The 16,488-nt window shown below is 42.3% G+C and overlaps 1 long non-coding RNA gene across 2 annotated transcripts in view; it reads right to left on the bottom strand.

The window, feature by feature from the left end:
- Positions 1–2,993: 2,993 nt before the first annotated feature.
- The window catches only part of LOC139080981 (uncharacterized), a 14,083-nt gene continuing 588 nt past the window's right edge, over positions 2,994–16,488 (bottom strand). Inside the window, exons 2-6 of one of the 2 annotated variants that reach the window (XR_011535877.1) lie at positions 13,389–15,141; positions 10,696–10,805; positions 8,626–8,721; positions 7,074–7,242; positions 2,994–6,367 (exon numbers count right to left, since the gene is read on the bottom strand). This is a non-coding gene — a long non-coding RNA (uncharacterized lncRNA). The remainder of the gene's footprint in view (positions 6,368–7,073; positions 7,243–8,625; positions 8,722–10,695; positions 10,806–13,388; positions 15,142–16,488) is intronic. The other variant, XR_011535876.1, reaches the window with a different exon arrangement.

The raw sequence follows: 16,488 nt of genomic DNA, 5'->3' as shown, positions 1-16,488 counted from the left end.
ATATTTTAATGAATTTGTACTTAATCACAATAACTGTTTACATTGGAAAACCAAAGTAGCAAATTGAAAGAAAAATTTTTGTACATTTGTGTATCTTCTCAAGGTAATCACAACATAAGCAGAGAAATGTTAATATAAACAAATAATTGCAATACTATAGGCAAATAAAGTAATTGCAGCATATTAGAGGTAAAGTAACCCAAAGGCAGCACAGCTCTGCTTGAGTGGAGCAGGAATGGCTTCACAGGAAAGAAGACCTTTGAATCGGGTCTTAACCAAGAGGTTGAAGTCGGAGAGAACAATGTGCAAAGGGTCAGAGGCAGAATGACCTATGTTTTAGGTAATTTGTCATGACTGAAGAGAAGTGGGGAGGCTGAGTGAAAGGAAATTAGGCTAGAGAGATGGACATAGGCCAAATAATTAAGGGCCTGTGCCATGCTTAGAAGTTTGTACTTTCATCTGTAGGTGATGGGGAGACATTGAGGTTTTTTAAAAAAAACATGGTTTTTTTTCTGATCATAAAAGTAATATATGTTTATTGAGGGGAAAATTCGAAAATACACAGAAGTATAAAAATCATCATAATCCCACTATGTAGAAATAACTGTTAACATTTTGATATATTTTCTTCCAGACTATCTATCACAGATATACACGTTTGTGTGTTCAGATATATAGAGAGAGTGAGAGTGAGAGAGAAAGAGACTGAGAGAGACAAAGAGAATAATTTTTTCCCATGTATGATAGTTTTGAACTTCAGAAAGATCACTGTATTAGTTTCCTGAGGCTGCTGTAAAAAATTACCACAAACTTGGTGGCTAAAACAACAGAAACTTATTCTCTCACAGTTCTTGAAGCCAGAAGTCTGAAATCAGTATCACTGAGATAAAATCAAGGTGCTAGCAGGGCCAGGATCCCTCAGGAGGCTCTAGCGGACCCTGTTTCTTGTCTCTTCCAGCTTCTGGTGGCTGCTGGCATTCCTTACTTTGTGTCTGCATCACTCCAGTTTCTGCCTCCGTGGTCACATGGCCTTTTCCTCTTCTCTGTGTGTCAAATCTCCCTCTGCCTCTCTCTTATAAGAACCCTTGTCATTGCATTTAGGGTCCACCTGGATAATCTCCCCATTTTAAGATTCTTAACTTAAGGGCTGGCCCGGTAGCACAGCGGTTAAGTGCGCACGTTCTGCTTTGGCGGCCTGGGGTTTGCCGCTTCAGATCCTGGGTGCGGACAGGGCACAGCTTGGCAAGCCATGTTGTGGTAGGCATCCCACAAGTAAAGTAGAGGAAGATGGGCACGGATGTTAGCTCAAGGCCAGTCTTCCTCAGCAAAAAGAGGAGGATTGGCGGCAGATGTTAGCTCAGGGCTGATCTTCCTCAAAAAAAAAAAAAAGATTCTTAATCACATATGCAAAGTTCTACTTTTTTTTTTCCATATAAGGTAACATTCACAGGCTCCGGGAATTAGGATATGGACATCTTTTGGGGGGTCATTATTCAGCTTACCACAATCATCCTGGCAACAGTTTGTAGAGAAGATTGGAGGAGATAAGCTAGGAGATGGGGACACCAGTTAGAATACAATAATAATAATTTCAAATGACAGATGAGGAAGGCCTGAACTAAGACAGTAGTTGTAGGGATAGAGAAGAGGAAACCAAATCCAAATATTTAGAAGGTAGGATCAAAGGGACTTAACAACCAATTAAATGTAGGGGGTAAGCAGTAGAAGACTAGAATGATTCCCAGGTTTCTGTTTTGGGTGCCTGGTTGTCTGGTTGTGCCACTAGCCAGGACAGGAAATAGAGGAGGCAGAGGACCACTGGGGGGAAAGTCAATCAGTGCAGTTTTGGTCAAGTTGAGTTCAAGGTGAGAGGAGCCAGCCAAGCAACAGAGAAGAAGGATCCAAGCGAGGCTCTGAGAGGTCAATTATCGTTATCAATCACATAATATTTATTGAATACTTTCAAGATACTGAATATAATAATATGGGGTTTATCAGTACTAAAGATTTATGTCCTCAATAAATTATCAAGTAACTAGATAAACAGGCAACATCAATCAGGAAAAAGTGAACAGCCTAGTTTGCAAGACTCTGTCTAAAGGACAGTAAGTGGATGCCACCTGTATTCAACATTGTACTAGAGGTTCTAGCCAGAGCAATTGACAAGAAAAAGAAATAAAAGTATTCAAAATGTAAAGGAAGAAGTAAAACTATCTTTATTTGCAGATGGCATGATCTTGTATATAGAAAATCCTAAGGAATCCACTAAAAAATATATTAGAACTAATAAACGAGTTTGGCAGGGTTGCAGGATACAAGATCGATATACAGAAGTCAATTGTATTTCTATACATTTGCAATGAACAATTAGAAAATGAAATTAAGAAACAACTCCATTTACAATAACATGAAAAAGAATAAAATGGGGGGCCGGCTCCGTGGCCGAGTAAAGTTCGCACACTCCCCTTTGGCAGCCCAGGGTTTTGCTGGTTCGAATCCTAGGCACAGACATGGCACCGCTCGTCAGGCCATGCTGAGGTGGCGTCCCACATTGCACAACCAGAGGCACATCACAACTAGAATATACCACTATGTACTGAGGGGCTTTGGAGAGAAGAAAACATAAATTAAAAAAAAAAAAAAAGATTGGCAACAGTTGTTAGCTCAGGTGCCAATCTTTAAAAAAAAAAAAGAACAAAATGCTTAGGGACAAATTTAACAAAAGAAACGTAAAACATACTTGGAAAACTACAAAACATTGTTGAAATAAATTCAAGAAGATCTAAATAAATGGACTTTGATTAATCAGATAAGTGTTAGCAAGGATGTGGAGAAACTAGAACTCTGCTGGTGGGAATATAAAATAGTGTAGGTACTTTGGAAGACAGTCTGGCAGTTCATCAAACAATTAGACATGAAGTTAGCATATGATCCAGAAATTCCACTCCTGGTTATCTACACAAGAGAACTGAAAACACGTGTTCACACAAAAAAATGTATATACGAATGTTTATAGCAGCATTATTCATAATAGGCAAAAGGTACAGCAACTGATGAATAGTTTAAAAAATATGGTATATCCATACAATGGGATATTATTTAGCCATAAAAAGAATGAAGTACTGATACACGCTACAAATGGATGGACCTTGAAATCATTATGCTAAATGAAAACAGCCAGTCACAAAAGACCACATATTATATGATTCCATTCATATGAAATGTCCAGAATAGGTGAATCTATGGAGACAGAAAGTAAAGTAGTGCTTGCATAGGGCTGTAGAGGATGGGGAGATGGGGGAAGATAGCTAAAGGGTACAGGGTTTCTTTTTTAAATGAAAAGTTTGTAAAATCAACTGTGACAATGGTTGCACATAACTGTGAATATACTAAAATCCATTGAATTGTACACTTTAAATGGGCAAATTGTGTAGTATATTAATTCTATCTCAATAAAGCTCTTATTTGTAAAAAGAAGTGGGACTCAAAGAAGTAATATGAACCTAAGTTTATTTCCCAAGGGACAGTGCCATAGAAGAAAGTCCTGTAGAGACCTTGGGACTGACATAGACCTATGTGTGTCTCACAAAGTCAGTTGATCTCCTGTAGAGTTAATTGGGATATGTTGCCTCCAAAGTTCGGAGAGATGTTTGGACAGGAGAGAGTGAATATTAAAGAGTGAAGTATAGTTAGAATTACACTATTAAGTCAGACTGCCACCACTGGACTTGCTGATAAGGAGGAATAGGTGACTTTTCACTACATTACAGTTATTTTTCTTTTTAAAGATAAAGATGAAGATTTCTTATCTTTGCCTGCCTGCCTTTGCTCCCCTATTGTTTCACTCTTCTCTCTTTCCTTATTAAGTCTTATAGAAATATTACTACAATTTGAGTTCACTGGGGCTTTTTTCCCTTCTCTCTCCTTTATTCATTTGTCCATCAAGTCACCCAATAAACATTTACTGAGTATCTATCAGGGACTATTCTAGATGCTAGAGATAGAGATGAGTAAGAACTGGTCCCTATCGCTGAGGAGCTCACAGGTTAGTATTTTCCCAACATCTCCCTAAATACAGAGTTCCTTTTCTTCATTTCAGGGCATTTTAGAATGGTATAAAACATTAAATAAGAATCCATGTGTTTCAAGAACTGGTTCTAAAGAGTGAACCTCGTTCTAATCAAATGACTGCCAAATAGTACCTCCATTTGTTTGATCAAGTTATATGTAGCCTTGCCTGTGGTGAAAAAATAAAAGTTTGACATCCAGCAGTACTTAGTTAAATAAAGCATGGTATGTCCAAATGATGCAATAACTTAGAGCCATTACAGTTATGTTGTAGAACACGTTACTGGGCGAACGCTCACTGCCTGACGTGCATAGAAGCTAATACTGCAGCACTGGCTTTTGAGAGAAGAGCAAGCTTTATTACATGGCTGACTAGCAAGGAGACAGGAGGCAAGGCTCAACTCTGTCTCCCAGAGCTGAAGTGAGGACAGAATTTAAGGAGCTGGGAGTGGGAGTGGTTATACAAAATGCTAACTTGGTGGAATCTGATTGGAGGGTGGAACTGTAACAGTCTTGTAAGTCTGATGTGCTACACATCAAGGGACCCCTCACTTCTTATTAGGTTCCTCATTCTTCTTTTTCTTTATATTGAGTTCTGTAGTTGGGGAAGTTTTGGTTCCTAGGCAGCTCGAGGTCATCTGAAGACAAGGTTTCCATCTTCTGAGCATGCTCCAGCTACATGATTTACAGTTTTTGCTCGTTACCCCTGTCGAACAACTTTTGATATAACATTGTCATTGATACAACAGGATACAAGAAGGCCAGTACAAATTGGCCTATGATAGTTACAAATCCCCCCTTTTCTTTGTCCATTCCTTGTTCTTGAGGGATTAGGGACAGCAACTGTTCTAGCTACTTCCTGCTGGTTAGGGGTGCAGATTTAGGCTTTGAAGAATGAAATTGTTTCTCATTTAATTGCAAATATCTGGGGGTCCCAGAGTCCGGGACTTTATATTGAATGATCCTCATATGCTTTGAGGGTGTGGGTTTAAGAATACAAGACATACAGCAAATACAGAATTTGACAAGAAGGAATATGAGTCCTAACAAACACAAAATAACAATACCCAACTTAAGTAACCCTTCCAGTATAGACCTTATTCCTGCTGGGATCCATGAGAAGATATTTCTTATGAGATTAAACCCAGGTTCTTAGGGTGACACTTGTTGGAGCCAGGTTGCCTGTTGTCTAATTTTATCTATATGAGTTTTAACCTCTGAAGAGGTATTAATATAGATGCAACAGGAAGAGTTTGCTATGGCGCAAACACCTCCTTGCTCAGCTAGGATGTAATCTAGAGCAACCTGGTTATCTAATACTACTTTAGCCAAGGAATCTAATACTTTTTACTGGGTGGCTAAGGCTTGGACCGTTTCTCTGGCTAACATTCCTAAGGTGAGAGAGAGATTTCTAATCATACGTTCTTGAGCTGCCAGTCCCCACCAGGGCAATAGAGTTTGTCCAAAGAAACATCCAGCAGAATCGGGATGACCTCCAGGCAAGTATTTGTCAGGCATTCCCCAGATTAAATTTCCATCTAATATAGATCTTTTAGTTCTAGCAAAATGTTTAAAGGAACTAGTCCAATGCCAGGCTTTGCTTGAGTTATGTACAGAGAAAGGAGTGCCTAAGTATCCAAATAGACAAGTACCTCCTGTGCACCAGCTATCAAGGCATTTATAGGCCCAGGGTTGCTGTTTGGACCCACAGACAAAGGTGTACCCTAAGGGGGCACATAGGATGCTGGACATATTGTTAAAATTTAGGCTTCCATTTTTGGGGATTTTATCTAGGACACGGTCTAGCCAGGGGTCAGTGTGCAGCAGCATCCTGGAGGAATCATTTAATCTGCACATAGGCAGAGGTGTGGGTGCCCCTTGAAAATATGTTTTTTCTTGTCTTATATTTATACATAGTGGAGTGTTTCGATTTTTGTCAGTTTGGTTGAAACACTTAGATATTAGATATGGGAGGGACACAGGCTGGGAAAAATAGGTACAGTTTTTACGATATCCTAACCAAAAGGCACCTAGACAATAGTAGTCATCAGGGTCGTTCTTTTGATCTGAGGACACAGGAAGAGGACCAAATTTAGGCTCAGTTAAGAGAAAACAGGGGCTGGCCCCCTGGCCGAGTGGTTAAGTTCGCACGCTCCGCTGCAGGCAGCCCAGTGTTTTGTTGGTTCGAATCCTGGGCGCAGACATGGCACTGCTCATCAAACCACGCTGAGGCGGCATCCCACATGCCACAACTAGAAGGACCCACAACGAAGAATATTCAACTATGTACCGGGGGGCTCTGGGGAGAAAAAGGAAAAAAATAAAATCTTTTAAAAAAAAGAAAGAAAAAACAGGGGACAGGAGATCTGTCGATCAACCTGACCCTATAAGTTACTTCTAAAGGTTTTTTGTCATGGGTCATTGTGAAATTGGGCACACTTGAGAAATTGGTTACTGGCATTATTATAGGGTCATTATGATCAGGTGCTGAGCAGGGTTTTGGGTGGCAGATCTAACAGTCAGTAAGGTTTCCAGATTTTGAAAGAGCCTGTGAAATTCTTATTAAGGAATCACCTTTCCAAGCCTGAGAGGCTAGGGCAAACAAAAGAACACAGCAAAGGAAGGTAGGGGACATTTTATATAGGCCTCTCCCAGGATCTTGGGTTAAGCTGTCTCCTTCAGCTGTTGGCTGCTTCTGGCCTCTCACCGGATCAGGCAGAGGCTGGTAACAGGAACAGGAATAGCTTATTATTTATCTGGAGATTCAAGAGTCCCCTCAGTTGTATCATTTGTTTTCTCTTGTTTCTGAAAGTAACTTTAGATCAGTTAAAGGTTCACAAGAACACTCTTGGGTGGAAAAGTCAGCCTTAGGCCTCCATGGCCATCTAGTATTTGGATGATTTTGTCCTTCTGCCTCCTGTTGTCCGTGAAGGGCGTGACCTGTATGGTAATGATAAAGGGGATGAGGGAAATCCTGACTAGAAATGGGTATAATTTTTACTCACGAGCGATGCATACAAGGTGTAACTCCTTTTAATTTAACTGAAGAGTATGTAACCAGAAGGACTTCATAGGGTCCATTCCACTTAGATTGTAGTTGATCCTCATGGTGTGGATTCTTCCAAGCCTTGAGGAGGACCCAATCACCCAGACTTATACAGTGCAGGGGAATGTCTGTAGGAAACATTAATTGGCTAGAAGCATATTTATGTATAGCAGATAAAGTAGCACCTAGAGACTGTACACATTTTAAAGCATCCAATTCTTTTACAATATGACCATTTTCAAGACTGCAAGAATACTTAGTCTTAAGGAAGGGTCTCCAATATAATATTTCATAGGGGCTCAGTTGAAGCCTACTTCTAGAGGCTACTCTTACCCTAAGTGTGGCAACTGGCAAGACCTTATCCCATGTTAAATTGGTTTCCTGACATATTTTGGCAATTGTTTTCTTTAAGGTATGGTTCATCTTTTCAGTCTTTCCTGTAGACTGAGGTCTCTATGAAGGATGCAACTTCCATTGTATTCCAAGGGCCCCAGACATCGCTTGTGTTCCCTTGGCTATGAAAGCTCCTCCATTGTCACTTTTAATTGAAAGAGGCAGCCCAAAACGAGGGATGACTTCTTTTAGTAAGGCCTTTGTAACTTTGGAAGCCTTTTCCATCCTGCATGCAAAAGCATCAACCCATCCTGTGAAAGTGTCCACAAATACCTATAACTTCCTATGGCTCTTGGCATAACAGTAAAGTCAATTTGCCAATCATCTCCTGGTTCTATCCCTTGGGTTTGTACCCCTTTTATTAATGGAGGTGGCCCAGTATGGTGATTGTTTCTGGTGCAAATCAGGCAATTTTGTATTACCTTTTGGATAGTCCTTCGCATTTGTGGACCAACAACAAATTTTTGTTACCAATGATAAGTTGCATCTCTCCCATAATGGGTTGCTTGATGTAGGTGAGTAATAATTCCTTCTATTAAATGCTCATGGATAAGCACTAGTCCCTGTTCATTATAAACCCAGCCTTCTTTGGTTGTTTGGTACTGATCACCATCTAAGTCTCGAGAGTCAGCACGAAATCCCCATTCATCTGCTCTGTCTAGATCTACTTCTGAATACTGAGGCTTAAACAGGGACAGATCCACACTAGGAATGAGTGCTAGGGCCTTAGGAATTGTGGTTTTGGTTCTGGCTGCCCGTTGTGCAGCCTGATTGGGAAATTATTTCCTTTGGCTATATAACTGTCAGTCTTTTGGTGGCCTGGGCAATATACTATGGCTACTTCTTCTGACATCATAACAGCTTCTAATAAGGCCAGTATCTCTTCTGCATGTTTAATCTCTTTCCTTCCTGATGTTAACAGACCTCTCTCTTTCCATATGGCCCCATGTGCATGCATGACAGAGAAGGCATACTTAGAATCTATATAAATGGCTGCCTTTTTCTTAGCTCCAAGATACAGGGCTCTTGTTAGGGCTATGAGCTCTCCCTTCTGGGCAGACGTACCTGGAGGGAGGGCTTTCGCTTCTAGGACCTCCTGATGAGTTACTATTGCATACCTGGCTTTCCAGAGTCCATGATGCATGAAACTGCTCTCGTCAGTAAACATTTCCATGTCTGGATTTTCCAAAGGCTGATCAGTCAGGTCAGTTCTGCTAGAATAAACCTCTTCAATTATTTGTATACAATAGTAGACAGGTTCTCCTGTCGTCCTGGGGAGCAGGGTGGCCAGGTTTAGGGTAGATACCGCCTTTAATTTTACATTTGGGTTATCCAGTAGTGTGGCCTGATATTTGCCCAATCTTCCTAAAGTAAGCCAATATCCACCTTTTTGTTCAAGTAGAGGTAGCACACAATTTGGAGTGTGCACAATAGTAGGCTGGCCCAGGGTAAATTTTTCAGCCTCTTATAAAAGGTCACAGGTTGTGGCCACAGCCCAGAGGCAACCTGGCCACCCCTGAGTTACAATGTCCAATTGTTTTGAAAAATAAGCTACTGGGGGGCCGGCCCCATGGCCGAGTGGTTAGGTTCATGTGCTCCCCTTTGGCGGCCCAGGGTTTCACCGGTTCGGATCCTGGGCGCGGACATGGCACCGCTCATCAGGCCATGCTGAGGTGGCGTCCCACATAGCACAACCAGAGGGACCTACAACTAGAATATACAACTATGTATGGGGTGGGAGCTTGGGGAAGAAGAAGAAGAAAAAAGAAGACTGGCAACAGGTGTTAGCTCAGGTGGCAATCTTAAAAAAATATTTAGATTTCTTTTTTATTTTTTTCCTTTTTCTCCCCAAAGCCCCCCAGTACATAGTGGTATATTCTTTGTTGTGGGTCCTTCTAGTTGTGGCATGTGGGACGCTGCCTCAGCGTGGTTTGATGAGCAGTGCCATGTCCGCGCCCAGGATTCGAACCAACGAAACACTGGGTCGCCTGCAGCGGAGCGCGTGAACTTAACCACTCAGCCACGGGGCCAGCCCCTAAAAAAATATTTAAAAGAATAAGCTACTGGCCTTCTGGCGGCACCTAAATTCTCAGTTAGCACTCCAAGATTTACTCCTTGTCTTTCACGCACAAAAAGATCAAATGGCTTTTTAATGTCCAGGAGACCAAGTGCTGGGGCTAATGGCTTTTTAATGTCCAGGAGACCAAGTGCTGGGGCTGTTAAAAGTTTCTCCTTGATGGTATGAAATGCCCTACGGCATTCTGTAGTCCAGTCTAATGGCTCATAGTCATTTCCTTTAAGAGCTTCATATACGGGTTTGGCCGTAAGTCCAAAATTAGGAATCCAAATATGACAAAACCCAGCCATTTCTAAAGATCCTTGCTATTGTCTTCTGGTGGTGAGGACAGCCACCCTAGCAAGTGCCTCCCTTTGGTCCAGTAATAAGTTTCTTTGTCTTCTTGATAACTCAAATCCTAAATATTTTACAGTTGGTTGAAAAATTTGTGCCTTCCCCTTGAAGACTCTATATCCCTGTTCTGCCAGAAAGTTTAAAGTAAGGATTGTGTTTTGGTCTGAAGCTTCCTTAGTTTCACTGGCAATCAGTATGCCATCTACATATTGGAGTAAGACTCCCTCATTTAACTGGAGATCCCTTAAGTCCTTGGCTAGGTCTTCCCCAAAGATGGTGGGGGCATTTTTGAATCCTTGTGGGAGTACCATCCAGCAATATTGTTTTACACTAGTCTCTGGATTGTCCCATTCAAAGGCAAATAGTTCCTGAGACGCAGGGGTTAGGAGTACGCAGAAAAAGGTATCTTTTAAGTCTAGAACTGTAAACCAGCAAAAGTCTCCAGATAAAGTTGTAAGCAGAGTATAAGGATTCAGCACCATCGGATGTATATCCTCTACAATTTCGTTAATGGCTTTCAAATCCTGTATAAAACGATAGTCTCTGGTCCTGGGTTTTTGTATGGGAAGGATGGGAGTGTTATATGGGGATTGACATGGTCGGATTAATTGGCATTTAAGAAAGGTAGCTATCAGGGGCTTTATACCTTCTTTCGCATGCTTCTTTAAAGGGTATTGTTTCAAATTTGAAATCTTGGTGCCTGGGCAGGGTTTTACCATTACTGGATCAGCCATCTTGGCCCTTCTGGCCTCCTGTCAGCCCAAACAACCGCTCTTACCTTTCATAGAACTTCTTCAGGGCACTCTAATCGAGGCTCGTCTTCCAATTGCAACAGCACAGCTTGGAGGATGCAGGCGTGTTCTGGGAGGACTTTAATATCTACTTTCTCTGGCGAAAAAGTCAATTGGGCATTTAACTTTGTTAGTACATCTCGTCCCAACAATGGAATGGACAGTTGGACATATACAGAAAGCTATGTTTTCCCTGTGTGACACTCAAGGGGCTGTAGGAAAGGTTTATGAGAGACTTCCCCAGATAGACCAGTAATGGATGTGGTCTTGAGGGAAAGGGGGCCTGTCTGGGGTTTAGAACAGAATAAGTAGCTCTTGTATGAATTAGAAAGTCTATAAGTTTTCTTCCCATGGCAATTGTCACCCAGGGTTCCTTTGGGTAAATGTCAATAATGCTAGCAGAATTTAGAGGAGCCCCTGGGGTTCCATTATTCTTGGTCACTATCTGTAAATTGGGGCATCTGGTCAGGCACACTGGTTTCCTCTCTCAACTTCCGAGAATGGTTGGGACATTTCCTTTTCCAATGGTCTTCCTGTTTACAATAGGTGCATTGCCCAGGTCCCAGAGTCAGGTACCCAGGACGATTGGAAGAAGAGGGCCCTGGGGGTCTTATCCATGGTTTTCCGCCTCTTCCTGCAGGTGGTTGTGATTCTGGTTGATTGCCACTAATTGCTGTGGAACGCAGGGCAGCCTGTTGTTGCATTTCCCATTGTTTCTGTTTTTCTTGTATCTGGTCTCAGCTGTTAAACATTTTTAAAGGCAATCTCAACAAGCTGAGACATGGGCATCCCTAATCCCCCTTCCAGTCTTTGTAATTTTTTCCTTATGTCAGGGGTACTTTGGCTAATAAAAGTCATTGATTAGCCTCATGTTATCTGGATGTTTCAGGTCAATATCAGTGTACTTTGTGTAAGCCTCAAAGACTCTCTCTAGGAAGGTCTAAGTGTTTTCTTTTGGTCCCTGTTATACCCCCTGGACCTTATTTAGGCTCTCCAGTTTTGGGACGCCCTCCTGCATCCCAGTTATTAAGCATGCTTTGTAATGATTTAACCGTGCCTGACCTCCAGGGTCATTGGGGTCCCAGCCTGGCTCAACCCCGGATATGGCCTGTACTGCTGGAACACTGATTGGATTGTTAGTTTGTAACTCACGAAGTCTCTAAGCCTCCTGATGAGCCTTGTCCATTACCATCCCACGTTCCTCTGGAGTGAAGAGGGCATTCATGAGGGCCTGAATATCACTCCAGTTGTGATTATGGGCAGCAAAGATGGACATAAATAAACTTTCCATCTTTTGGGGATCATCTCGGTAGGCAGGCATGCTGTTTTTCCAATTGTATAAGTCCTAAGTCAAAAAGGGGGAATGTACATACAAAAACCCTCTGGGCTGGCCTTGGTCATTGAGACCCGCAGGGACTTGCCTTAAAAGGAATTGCCCTTCCTGGGGTGGAACATTCCCCATGACAGCTATGAGAAGGGGAGACCATTCCTTTCAGCCTATAGGGTAAAGGGGGGCACAAAGCTGAGCCAGAAGCTTCAAGGGGTTCATTGTGCCCTTCTTGGTCCTCTCCAACCATGCTCCCAGCATATGGCGGAGGCGCTACAGGAGATAGCAAATGAGGAAGGACAGGGTCGTCCTCTGATTTTGATTCTGGAAAGACAGGTTTTCTCTGCGGATCCTCCCTCTGAATCAGGATCTTACATCTCTTTTGCAAATTCTGATTTTGATATAAAGACATAAAAGATTGCACATAGGGGATCTCTTCTCTTTTACAGAATAGGTCTAATTGCAAGATGGCATCATAGTTCAAAGACCCGTTCTCAGGCCACACCTCATTTGACCCCAATGAGTACTGGGGCCAGGCCATGTTAGAAAAGAAAATCATTCTCTTTTTCTTCATGGGCTTATTACTGAACATCACTCGATTTTGAAGAATGCAGCCCAATGGGCTACAATTAGGTATGCCATTTACATTTCCCATTTTAAGGGGGCTTTTTCCTAGGTGGCATCAACAAACAAGGTCTTTCTGGGGATGGTGTTTACATTCTGATAGCGTGGTGCTTGCAGGAATAACTCCCCCAAGAATGACGAAGGGGTCAGTTGTTTCCTGTATGTGTCCCAACACCAACAAAGTTCAGGCAAGTGAGCCCTGGGTGAGCTGCTGCTGCTGACTGCTTTGCCGTGAACAATGAAGGTTCTGTAAAGTATATTCTTCGGCAGGGGAGGTTCCCTATGAGACCATTACATGTCACAGACAGATGCCCCAACACCTCCATAAAGTCCCTAGTCACCTGGGAACGTCCCAAAGGATGGAGTCAGAAGACCCTCATAAAGTTAATTCCTAAAGGGAGTTTGTTATGGTCACCAAGAAACCCAGTCCCCAAACAGCCAATTCAATTTAGATAAACAACATTAATACACAATAATACACAATACAATTCTACCTATAACATAGATCGGAATGCTAGCCAGATTACCAACCGGGACAACTCAGAACCAGATTACCAGGAGCAAATCGTGAGTGAACCTTTTATCCTGTCTCTAATTATCCCAGGTCCAGGCCCAAGATTCTGGACTCAGTTCTCCAGGATTCCCTAGAATACAAGTCAAACTTATATTTCCAGGGGATCACACCAGAGAGACAAGGTAAGGGATAGTCACTTTCTTAATGTTACTCACCCAGAGATGTCTTGATCCAGAAGTGATTTCTTTTCTCAAAAGAGAAAGTAGTGCCAAAGAGCTGGTGGTGCTTTGGTGGGGAAGCAGCATCCCAAAAGTCGAATCTCTAGACTAAAGCAGTCCAGGCAGCCAGTGAAGGCTGACAATGAGGGCCAGCACTCCACTGAGGGGCCACCAAGCTTCAAGCTGACAGTCAAAAGACCAGAAGTCCCTTTGCGGTCGCCAAATTTGTTACTGAGCAAGGGCTAGCTGCCCAATGTGAATGGAAGCCAATACTACAGCACTGGCCTTTGAGAGAAGAGCGAGCTTTATTGCGTGGCCAACCAGCAAGCAGACAGGAGGCAAGGTTCAAATCTGTCTGCTAGAGCTGAAGCAGGGCCAAACTTTTAAGGATCTGGGAGTGGGAGTAGTTATACAAAATGCTAACTTGGTGGAATCTTATTGGAGGGTGAAAGTGTAACAGTCTTATAAGTCCGATATGCTACAAACCAAGGGACCCCTCGCTTGTTATTAGGTTCCCCATTCCACTTTTTCTTTACATTAAGTTCTGTAGTTGGGGAACTTTTGGTTCCTAGGCAGCTCGAGATCATCTGAGGACAAGGTTTCCATCTTCTGAGCACGCTCCACCTACACGACTTGCAGTTTTTACTCATTACCCCTACAAAACAACTTTTGATACAACATTGTTAGTGATATAATAGGATACAAGAGGGTCAGTATGAATTGGCCTACGATGGTTACAAACATATTGTAGAAGATAATTCCAATTTTGCAAAAAAATGCAAAAAAAGGACTGGAAGGACATACATCAAAAAGAGCAGTGGTTATCTCCAGGTATAATAGGATATGAGTGATTATTGCTTTATTCTTCAGACTTTCTATGCTTTCCAAAATTGTTATAGTGAATATTTAAATTTTTGTAATCAGAAAAATATATATATAATTAAAATGAAAGAACTCTTACGAGGACAGGGACTGAGTTTTTACATGTCTTATAGTGGTTACAGCACTTTGGGAGTGCTTTATAAACAGTGAATAACAAGGAACGGAACGGAAGACTACGTCGCCATAACTATAACAAGGCTGAAAACAAGAATGTTGAATTGCAGGCCAAAACTCTTACTTAACACTCCATCCCCCCATTACCAGCCCATTCTATGTTAGAGCCTTTCATCTGTGGCTGATACATATGCAAACCTATCAACTGTGGGCACTCCTGGCTTAGTTGAAGACAAAAAATAAATCATGTATTTTCAGGATATGAAGGCTCCAGGCTGTGAAGTCCCAGACCATGCATGAAGTCAGATATATTTCTTTTATGATAATAGTAACCAGTATCTATTAAACACCTGCTATATGTCAGGCAAGTATACATCTCACTTAATTGTAACAGCATCCCTATGAGGTATTATTATCTCCAGTATTTCCTTCCAGTCTTTTTCTATGCATATGTGTACATAGAATTTCTCCACAAAGTTAGTATCATATTTTAACTCCTTTTTAAAAAAATGCAATATGAACCAGCCCTGATGGCCTAGTGGTTAAAGTTCGGTGCTCACTGCTTCAGTGGCCTAGTTTTGTTTCTGGGTTGCAGAAACACACCACCCGTCTGTCAGTTGCCATGCTGTGGCGGCAGCTCACATGGAAGAACTAGAATGACTTACATGTAGGATACACAACCATGCACTGGGGCTTTGGGGGGGAAAAAAAGAGGAAGACTGGCAACAGATGTTAGCTCAGGGCAAATCTTTCCCTGCAAAAAACCAAAAAAAGTAACATTATATTAGGAGCATTTTTGTGTGTCAGTTTTTTAGCAGACTTTATTTTTTAGAGCAGTTTTAGGTTTACAGAAAAACTGAGCTGTAAGTACAGAGAGTTCCCACATACTCCCTGTTCCGCCCCCCCCCCCCCACCATGCACAGCCTCCCTTGACTATCAACATGCCTCACCAGAGTGATACATTTGGTGAACCTACACTGACTCATCATTATCATTCAAAGCCCACAGTTTACATGAGAGTTCCCTTTTGGTGTACATTCTACGAGTTTTGACAAATGTATAATAACATGCATCCATCATTATCGTATCATACACAATAGTTTCACCGCTCTAAAAATCCTCCGTGCTCTGCGTCATTAGTTTTTTTTAATGTAGTTGTTAAGGACCACATCCATTGTATGAATATAACCAAAATTGATTTAACAATCCCCTATTATTGGACATTTAGATGGTTTTCTTATCTCTGTTTTAAAGATGAGAAAACTAAGACCTGGTGACTTGACAAGTGACTTGTCCAAAGTCAACTGGCTAAAATGCAGGCAGAGCTGAGATTAGAATCCTGGTCTGTCCCTAGAACCACACACTTTTACTCCACCACCACACTGCCTCTGAATTAATAATACACCATTACCCGCTCCCCGCCCCGGAAACCAGGCATTCTCCACAACCAGAGCAGTCAAGGATCCACGCATGTGCTCTGAGAAGGGCAGGCAAGGTAAAAGAAAGAGGTGGCCCAACTGAGATGGAACAAATTGAAAATGCAAAGGGAGGTACAAGGACATAGAAATAAGCAGATGGTGGGAGACGGGTACACAGAATACTCGTTAAGATAAAGAGAAAGCTGGGTTTGGGAAACCTAAAGGGGAAAACTCTTGCTTTTATCTCGGTATATAGGAGAGAGCAAAGATAATAACCTCAAGGCCATGTGGGAAGACAGGAAGGATAAGGCTTCTGGGAAAGTGAATGAGACAAGGAGGGCTAAAACTCCCGAGGACCGTAAGGCTAGGAGAGGCTTAGTGTGGGAAAGAAGAAAGGCCCAGAGCAAAGAGGCAGGCTAGAGTAGGCAATGGACACCAAACCTACAGCGTTCCTAAGTCTGCGGCAGGACTCCCTTCCAGTCTGAGCCTTCTCTACGATCTCAGATACTAAATGCTCTCCAGCCCTTAGGGGTTGGAGGGGGAAAGTGGGGAGCGGGGACTGTAAAGTGCTCCAACTATATTGGGGACTGAGAATGAATCCAGGCACACATTTTTTTAAAGCCAGTAGGCCTAACGCTAGTGCCCCCTCCCCCCACCCCACTTCTCTAGCCTCAACCTCAGCC

Source organism: Equus przewalskii, chromosome X (assembly GCF_037783145.1).
Source record: "Equus przewalskii isolate Varuska chromosome X, EquPr2, whole genome shotgun sequence".
Lineage (NCBI taxonomy): Eukaryota > Metazoa > Chordata > Mammalia > Perissodactyla > Equidae > Equus > Equus przewalskii.
This window is presented reverse-complemented; position numbering and strand designations above follow the sequence as displayed.